The 10,190-nt window shown below is 46.8% G+C and overlaps 1 protein-coding gene across 12 annotated transcripts in view; it reads right to left on the minus strand.

Moving 5' to 3' along the window:
- Positions 1 to 9,643, minus strand: part of ATXN1 (ataxin 1) — a 226,433-nt gene extending 216,790 nt beyond the window's left edge. For 9 of the 12 annotated variants that reach the window (XM_030235218.2, XM_030235240.2, XM_050971601.1 and 6 more), the window contains exon 1: positions 390 to 530. The gene's annotated coding sequence lies outside the window, so the exon portion shown is untranslated. The other 3 variants (XM_050971598.1, XM_050971596.1, XM_050971600.1) reach the window with 3 other exon arrangements.
- Between the last annotated feature and the right edge of the window lie 547 nt (positions 9,644 to 10,190).

Consider the following 10,190-nt stretch of genomic DNA (forward strand, 5'->3'; position numbering starts at 1 on the left):
CATTTATTTGTTTTTCTGCCGGTAAATTACGATGCCTTAGGGTTAAAAAAAAAAAAAAAAAAAAAAAAGCCAAAAAAAATCCCCAAAAAACCAACCAACAAATAACCAAAAACCAAACCACCAACAACCAACCCCAAACCCCCGCAACCCAACCACCCCGCAACCCGACCCAAGCAAACCCAGAGGCAGCGGGGGAACGGCGAGCGGCAGGAGGGCAGCGGCCGCCACTAGAGGCGAGCGGAGCCCCGGGGCGGCGGCGGGGAACCCCTGCCCCGCTTCCCCTCGGGAAGCCGCCGGCCGGACCCCACAGCCGCTGGCGGGCAGCGGGGCGGCGGCGCCCCGCCGCTCCCCTTCCCCCATCCCTCCCGCCCCGTCCCTCCCGGCAGTACCGGGTGGCGTCTGCAGCCGGCCTGGGCCCTGAGTGAAGCGAAGCGGGGCTGCTGCCGGGCACATCCCAGCGCCAGCACCGCCTCCCCCGCCGCCGCCGCCTCCTCCTCGCTTCATTCACCCTCCGGCAGCCGCCCAGCCCCGTACTACATACGCCGTGCGGTGGCGGCGACCGGCCCTGCCGGCGACCGGCCCCGCGCTGCGCCCCGCCGGGTCCGCCCGCCCGGCGTACGAGCCCCGCACGGCCCCCCCGCACCGCGCCGCGCCGGCCGCGCACGCACACATACACACACACGGCACCGCACCGGCACCGCACCCCCCGCCCGCACACACACACACACACACACACACACACTCACGGCACGGCAACCCACACACAGAGCCGGCACCGCACCTCCCGCACACACGCACCGGCACCGCACACACGGACGCAGACACACACACACACAGATATACACCGCAGCCCCCACTCTCTCACACACACCGCACACACACCTCGCGCACACACACACCCCGCACACACCGGCACCGCACACCGGCCCCCCCGCACACACGAGCACACGCGCAGTCTCACACACCCCGAGGCCGCCGCCGCCGCACCGGGGGCAGCCGCGACTCGCAAAATGTCCACCGTCCCCGCGGCCACCCACACCCCGCCCGGGCCGGGGGGAAGCGGGAGGGAGGGAAAGGGGGGGGGGGGGGTGAAGAAGGAGGAAGGAGCGGGGCGGGGGGGGGGTGGGGGGGGATGGCAGGGCTGTACAAGCGGCTCTCGCCGCGGGGCCGCCCCGGCCCCCCGCTTCCTCCGGTGTCCCGCATCCCCACTCTGTTCCCTGCGCGGCGTCCTCGGCCATTTCGCGGCCGCCCCCCTCTCCCTCTCCCTCCCTCTCCCCTCAGGGCCGAGCCCGCGGCGGCAGCGCCTGCGGGCTGGGCCGGGCCGGGCCGGGCCGGGGGCGGCCGCAGCGAGGCGGGCTGCAGCCCCGTGGCGGGGTGGGCAGCGCGTTCCCCTGCCCCCTCAGCCCCGTGTTTTTCCAGCTAGAAATCGCCGGCGGTTTGCAGTCTAAACAAGGGAAGAAGCCGCGGCCGGGTGGGGGGGAGGCAGAAAGCAGAGGAGGAAAAAAAAGCCACTTACTGTAAAGTGTCAGTGGAGGTGGGGTTGGCGGGGGTGGGGGGGTCAGAGAGAGACTCGCACACAAATGTCTTCCTAGCTGATCACGGGGCTTGGGTCTGCTTTTTGTTTGTTTGGCTTTTTTCCTTCCCCCTGCAGTGACACAGGTCCGGGATGTCTCCACCACTGTAGTAGAAATGATGTCTGCGGTACAGCGCTCGCTCCCTCTCCGCTCTCCAGCATGTAAATGGGTAATAGAAGCCAAATATGGAGCAGTTGGCTGCCTCTGCAACAGCTCAAGGATCCTACTTCATGCAAAAGGCGGGGGGGGCGCGGGGGGGGGGGAGGGAAGGGGGGGGGGAGAGAAGGGAGGAGGAGGAGGCAAGGCAACACTCTGGCAGTCGGCCAAGAGAGCCACACAGATTATTGCATACGCACGGCACCGCCGGGCCAAGGCGGCCTTTAACCCTTTGCGGGCCGCCGCACGCTGCCCGGGGGCGAGCGGCGGGCTGGGGGCTCGCCTCGACACTTACCTCCTCCCTCCCCTTGTAACACTTCAAAGCCCAGGCTGGCTCTCTACGGTGGGATTAATCCCTGCGCACGCCAGTGTTCCAGAGAAGTCCCTGCTCCTCTAGAAGGCTGCGTCGCGGGGCTCTCAAGTCACTTTGCAGGCGGAAAGAAATGAGATGGGGAGGGGAAAAAGAAAAAAAAAAAAAAACCAACAACCCAACCCCGAACCTATATTGTTTAAGGGGGAAGAAACAGACAGCTAGCGACGTGTGCTGTCCTTCAGAAAAGGCAGGGAATGCTGGTTTAAAGGATGCATGAAAATCGGTTGCTCAGTCAAGGCTGGTCCGTCTCTCTAAGGGAGGAAATAAAACTGTGCTGGAAACCAGGGAATGCTCTGAAGCAGCCTCTGCGAGAGTCAGAAGAGGGTGATTTTATTTAAGATGCCATATTGCATTTTGCTGTGGCGAACTGTGAAGTGATTTAGAGCAAGAGCCTGCATCCCACTCCCTTTTTCTGAATTAGTTTTATTTATCCGGATCCTTGGCATATGCTTGAGTTGCTTTGTAGAAAGTACCTTCCACTTCATTCAGACCAAAGAGACTCTGACTCATACCGTCACTGAACTACAAGACAGGCAGGGCTGAACCACGCATGTTTGGGTACTAATTCCCTCTGGATTCCTCAGCACTGGTTTCATCAAAGATCCCTTTGCATCTCACCCAGCTGTCTGCAGACCACCGGGAGCCACTCCTGAACTTCCCCCCCCACCTCCCACCCCACCCCCCGCCCCCACCAACTATGGCAACTTACACTCCCCTGGCACTCCAGCGTCAGTGTGTTACTCTCTTACTTCCCTCAACGCAGGTGTCTGCAAGCTACAGTGACGGCCAAGTAACAGGCACAGATGCAAAACAGAGACCAGAGAAAATATCTTCCTTCTGGACCGTCTCAGTCCGGTCTTCACATTTAAAAAATTTTAAACAACCCTCACACCCCCAAAAATCAACTTACTAAACTAGGTACAATTTAAAGAAATAAAACAAATTATGAAAGCAATGAATAAGACAAATGCAGGCAAAGGATGGTGGGATGCTATGCTTGCACGCAATCCAACAGTGGCCCATAAGAAGCCATTCATTCTCTGCTTTGGCATCAGGAAGAGAAGTAGAGTACAGAGGCCCCTCCTCACACCAAGGACATTGCAAGAAAATGATGCATAAATACCAAAGGCTGTTACATGGCAGCTCCAAGGAGCTGGACGCTGTGGGGTCCCAGGCCTCAGAAAGGCCTGAGATGTGCATTTCATGTAACATGGCCATCCAGATCAAGCTGTTTATTGCAGCTTGTACCAATTTGCCATGACAATAAGCTCCAAGGTACCAGGTTTCTAGCAGGTATACCTTCTATGTGTCCTTTTTATATTAGCATCAGGTTTTAGCTGCAAATTAAATCTAGCATTAAGAGTTTAGATGCAAAGTACCCTAGGACTCAGCTTGCCATTATGTAGATCAGCAAAGAAGTCCCTTTAATAAAGGACTGTACTGGCTTACTGTAATTGCTAAAGAATGTACTAATAACATTGTAAGCCACAGCATTCTGGATTTAAGAGTTGATACCGTAATACAGACTGGCTTTAGAAAACATAAGGATCTTTTACCACAGCATCTTCTGTATCTTTAGTTCAGGTTCACTATGAAAATCAACATGATTTTCTGTTCTAGCAGTGATCTGGAGACAGAAGCAGCAACAGGCCAAGATATCTTGACAAATATGCCACTCAGTACCTACAAGAGAGTGAATCTAAAGCAGCAAAGCAGACAGCAAAATTGTATTCACCCAGCTAATGTAAGGTTCATTGATTTAATAAAAGGAACCAAGGGAAAGAGACAAAGACTGGAGATTACTGAAAATCAAGTGAAAGCCCTGGAGAAACTGAAAACCCATCATCAAGGTTCAATTCAGAGTACAAGGCATTCTGTCTGCCACCTTTTTTATTCCAGTAGTACAGAGTGTTACCTCAGGAGAAAGGAATCTTTCCTTCTCAAACATTCACCTTGCCAAGAGGTGTGGCACACGCAGAGAAAGAGAAGCCACATTCATGCTGAAGCAAGCTTTGGGCAACTTTCCCTTCTGCAGCAGGCTCATGTAAGAGGCTTGTGTGCTCCTCCATTCTGCGGCTATAGTGTTTGCCTCAGGACCCTCATTTTTTGCCACACTGTATACTCTAGGCTTTTACACCTTTTTCTATGTTTCTGCTTCAGAGTAGAAAAGAGACCCCCACGATGTAAGTGCATTGTAAGTTAAAGCAATAGTGCTTTCCTTAGCGGGCAGGCACTTAACCCGTTGCTCTGGGAAGTGCCACAACTGCCACCAGACAAGTCAGGTTCATAAGCCACTCTCACCTCTGTTCTGACTTGATACATGTTGATTGCACTAACAGATGAGGGATGAGGGGACTATGCCTCTGTGAACACACACAGGATATGCAACCATGTCACAAGATGTCCTTGTGCCTCGGCAGCTCCCCTGCCCTATGCTGAGCCTCAATATACTCCCTGTACAAAGGATTCCACAAAACATCGAAGTGCTGAGAAAGGCAAGTGAGGGTCTACATGGGTTCTTGGACACAAGAACCCATGTAGACCCAAGCATTTTCATTTACTGCTGGTGATGTGCTGAAACTGATAGGACTCCCAGGAGAATATAATCTGACCAAAAGATACTAAACAATTTGGCATGCAAGATGCACACTGTCAAGAATAAACTGTTTTTCAATTCACTAGTTGTAATGTGCCATCTACACAGCATGTTTGATACAATTAATAGTACTTTTAAAAAATGGGAGAATAGGAGGCATAATAAGTTGGATTTTTTTTTAATACTAGCATTCAGGGAAATGCAGTGATTGACAGTGTATTGAGTGTGAAAAGTAATCTCACAATTATTGATCGTTACAGTTCAAATCTTCAATATGTCATAAAATGACATTGTTGGTCTCATTACAGCCTCTAGTGGACAGTAGTAATCCACCTCACAGACCTGTCATACCATTTGCTCAAATGACAAGTGTTATCAAGGCAGAGGTTACTCTGAGAGAAAACGGACCTACAGGTCATTCTTATCCACCAGAAAAAAGGATTTTGGAATACAATCAAAGGTTTGCTGTCACTGCGTAAGGTGCCTCACTTTACTCTTCGGGTATAGCATTGGCTTGTAAATAAACAGAGAACTTCTGCTATTAATTTCAGCTTCTGACAGCTTTCATAAAACTAAATTCATCTCAAATATTTTTATAACAGAAAATATTGGTTGCCATGTTTTTGGCTTAAGTAAGATGTTTTTAATCCAACTCAGAATCCACTGACTGTCCAATTCACCTATCTATTTACAGCTCTCACATTCATATAATTTTTGCTAATGCTGATATTTTTGTTATTATTTCAGACATATGCAGCTGATTTAAGGTATTTTTACAGCTTTAAATGAGAAACTATAATTTGGATTACAGCTGGCTAATTAAGGCATGCTTTTCTCAGGAAAGTTAAAAATGTACACGATCTGAACAATAATGTGTTTGGACTATATCTTTAAGTGTCACTTGTGTGAATGTAACAAAACATGACTAATGTCTTTAATTTTTGTGTATTCACTCAGAAATGAGTGTATCCCCTGTCAAAACATTCCCTGTTGATGATGTCCTCCAGAACTCTGCGATTATCTTCAGATGCAAGGAAATTGGATTGGTAGACACAGAGAGCCAATGCTGTCTCTTTAAAGCCACAAGTATCTCAGGCAAATTAACAATTAGTGAAAGGAGAGTAAAGCATTCAGGAAAACTAAGCAAGTATGTAGTACTACACTGTGACTCAAAGAGAAAAATCTTATAGTCTAAAATGGTGGTCCTTTGCAAGTGAATTCAAAGGAAAGGCTGCCAATAATTTTTTTTTTTATTACACTGTGGTGAGGTAAGGGTTGCAGGGTGATGAAGAAATCATTATTTGTCATGCCTTACAATTTAGGTAATGGAATATTTAGGTTAAAAAATGTTTACCTTATCATTGTCTTGACTTTTTAAAAGAAGCAATCAAGTTCTCTTAAAATAACAATAGTTTCAATGGCTTTAAAGTAACAATAGGTCCTTAAATGGAGATCTGAAATGAGATGCTGTATTTTTGTTGTTGCTTTTTTAAAACTGGGCAAAGCAATTCATCGGGGAATTAAGAAAACTGAGGACTCTTCTAAAGTCTCAAAATCAAGTCCGGTTTAGTCTTTTGAATACAAAGTCAGTCAGTTACAGGTCACTGCTTTGAAGGGAAGATCTGTTAACCTACCAATTGCCACTTCAGGATGGACCACAGCCACAATTAGTCCCATAAGCTGGGGCAACCAGTGGAAAAAAGTGCTCATCCCTTCTCTAGGGGTGCTTCACTGGTTTAGGCGCCTATCAAGTAATAACTACTGTGACCCATTAGGTGCTTTATGGCCAGTGCTCTTAAGCTATCTGAGGTCTCAATCTGTGTCCTGGCCTCCATGTATCTCCTCTGACACTGCAGCTACCCAGATGGCAGGTGTGAGAAGAAAGGCCAAGCACAAATGGAAACTAAACTCTGTCTTATTCCTGGAAGTGATCATTTCATCTTGGGGTCAAAGTACACCAGCAGAACACAGAGGGGAAGCTCAACTCTGCAGAAATGCTTGTTTCCAGGGATGTCAAGGCAATGCTGTTAACAAGGATTAACATTCAACCAACATGCAGGAGAATCTGCCAGCCACTGGCTAGGAGAGGGCTCTCAGGTGCTAGCAAGGAGCAGGCAGAGATCACATGCCCTTGTAAGAGACAAATGTTGTCCCATCCCTTTAAATCATACCTGGTACAGAGACTTATCTGGGAGTTCACTTCCCAGGATTTTTTCTGTCTCTGAAGGGCGTTACGGTCTAGACAGATTAGATTAGCATCTATTCTGTAAATACCTAGGGTTGGGAAATATCTCTTGACCTTTCTTAAAACATCTTACCCATATATAAGGCACTGGGTTTTCCAAAACCTGATAGTCCCTCTGATCAATGCTATACAGGTTTTGATAAGTGCCATGAATTTTTATGAGAGGAGGGGAATGGGCTAGAATGAACTGGTTACCTGTTTGAACAGACACAGAAATTGAAAAAAAGGATTTTTGACTCCTAAATCCTTTAATGGCCCCAACTGAGCTGTTCTGGTCTATTGAACAAATCCTTCCTACCGCATGGATAATCGACCTACCAGACTTCCAGAGCCACTGTGCTCAATCCTGCTGCCAAGTCTGCTCTTTTTGTTCACATGCTAAAAAATCTTCATGTTTAGTTGAGAAAAATGCACGACTTATAATGACAGCTATTTTCTACTCTTACTGTCTCTACCTCTTCACAAAATATGATACACACAGGCCTAGCCCCCAAAGCTGTCATCCAAATTCAGAACTCTGGTTTACCAAATTCATCCAATATAGGTATGTTTGGGCTCATGCCTTGGTTTCAAGACAGTGAGAAGTGCAAGCTGCGTAAGTTTCAAGACCAAAGTTATTTTGTATCTATATAGTCTTCAAAAAGAAAACTAGTAACTAAGACAGTGTTAATCAGAAAGACAGTAATGGTTCTCAAATTCAGGCATCATCTACATAGAAAAGAGCTGTATTTCTTTCAGCTCTTCAGCTCTGTTTTCAAAAGGTATCTTACAGCAAAAAACTGCAGTCACCTGATGCACAGGAATGAAGACTTTGAACAGTTCCTAAACATTAAACAAAAATTGAAATGGGATAATTTTGGTATGAAATAATTGCTATATCCCCTTATATTTGACTCATAATTGGAAAATCACCAGGCAGAGATGGACAACACTCATGACAGTGTATTGCCTGGAGGGTAGGAATTCTTCAGCCTTGCAAGGCTTTGACCAACCTAAGTGAGCATGGTAAACATTTACCTTCAATTTATCCAGTTATAAGCTGACAGGGTATTTTTCATGTTTCTTCTGCAAGGTGACAGGTACATGCCCACAGAACCCTAAAACTCCAGAGTTTAAAAAAAAAAGTCCTAGTAAAAGTGACAGGAGGCCTGAGGTAGGATATGACGTTAAATCATAGTTATTTCAGCTTGTGCAGACCCTTTTATAACTAGATTGGCATCACTTTGACTTCTTACTGCACAAAGGCAGCATCTTTCCCTCAGAGATCTGCCAGATCCTCATGTTCTCTCTTTACCCTTCAGCAGAGGCCTGAGATGTCATCTCATGCCTCTCTCTTCCCCTCTACCCAGTTCTTCCACAGAAGAACTCCCATTTATGCCTGTTTTCCTCTGCTTGATCTGTCCTGTGTCTGCTCTCAGCATCCTCACATGATATTATAAATTTATATATATATTTAAGGTAATGAAAGGTACCCATTCAAAGCTCTAGAAGTCCTGAGCCATAGCAATTACAAGCAAAACACAAAAGTGTGAAAGAAGTTTTATCAAAAGGAACTTACCTGGGCAACCAAGTAGACCAGAAACACCTGCCTGCTGAAAGCTCATCTCAAGTCTTCTTCTAAAGTGGGTGGGGTTTTGCCTCAGGGCATCTTCAAAGATCATAAAATTAAAACTGTCATGAAGTGTAGGTTCTATCACATGGATAGATTTGCTCGTGCATGGACTGTTTTGTCATGGGGTCAAGTATAGCCAAGAGAATGGAGTGGACACCTTGGGGACAGGACCATCTCATGAGCAGCTTTCCTACTCAAGAGACCCTAGTTCTGGAACATTTCCCACTACAGAGTTTTCCCAGCTTATACTCTCATAGAATCATAGAATCATTAAATAGAATCATAGAATCATTAATCATTTTGGAAAAGACTTTTAAGATCACTAAGTCCAAATCATCAGCCCAGCACCACCATGTTCACCATTAAACCATGTCCTCAATGCCATAGCCATACATTTTTTGAACATTTTCCAGGAATACTGACTGCATCACTTCCCTTGGAAGTCTGTTCCAATTCTTTTCAACCCTTTCTGTAAAAAAATAATCTTTCCTAATATCCAATTCCAACCTCCCCTGGTGCAAATTGAGGCCACTTCCTCTTGTCTTGGGAATCCTCTCATCTTCTTTGTGCCAGAGGACATAAGAATGGCCACCCAGTGACCATAGGACAGCAGTGATCATAAGCAGATGCTTAGGGAGACATGGGCATTATATACTACTTTATCCACATACTATCCAGCCTCCCACTATTTTCAGCTTAAAGAACTTCCTGAGCAGAATGCAGTTTCTGCCCATTTAGTGACCCGCAGTGGATTAATCTCCCAAGATCTGTATCGTCTTCTCCATCATCTGTAAACTGTAGGTATGTGCTATGTCACATTGCACAGCTCAAGCCCCTGATGCAAGAAGAACCCCCTCATCCTGCCTGCTTCATTCAGTGTTCCTAGCTCTTGCACTGAGACAGGGAATGGCCGGTCCCTACCCATACTCTCAATGCTACACAGATCCTTACAGCCCTCTATCATATTCCCCCTTCTTCCAAGCTGGAAAGCTTGTTGCCAAAACCAGTCAAAGTTTTCACTGCTTCTGCTGCAAATCTTACCTGGTTTTGAGTCCCTGTCTTGGTCTTAGTCTTGAGACATCTGCACTCTCTCTGTTCTTCTGCCTGTAGAAAAGTGATAGTAAAAATTGTCCTATTATTTCACAGAACAGCGGTGACACAGAGAAATACAAGTATTATTACTATAAAAGCAATAGAGAATGCTCTCTTTTCCCAAGGTTTAGCCAAGGACTTGGAAATGCAACAATTCCACATATCAAGGACAAGAGAAAACAGTAGTAATGTAAACAAAAATAAACCCATGGTTCTATCTACATTTTTTTCATACTTGTTTAGCAACACATGCTGACTAAAACCCTTCCCATTTCATAAACTACCTTTATCAACCAGTCCCCTCCTGTGTAAAAATCAGAACTGATGGACATCTCCCACCAAACTCAGATTCTTTCACACAATTATATGCATATTAGGTCTGAAAAATATGACATGCTACAAAAGTGGGACTGCCAGATGGTTTTCCTGCCATTTCATCTGTCTCTCCCCTTTCCATGATATATCTCATTTCTTAGGACACAGGTATTAAGTCATTTCTCTGCCTTAATTGGCCCACCTTCAGCTAGGTGTGTAAACCTGGT

The sequence above is a fragment of the Serinus canaria genome, chromosome 2 (genome assembly GCF_022539315.1).
Source record: "Serinus canaria isolate serCan28SL12 chromosome 2, serCan2020, whole genome shotgun sequence".
Lineage (NCBI taxonomy): Eukaryota > Metazoa > Chordata > Aves > Passeriformes > Fringillidae > Serinus > Serinus canaria.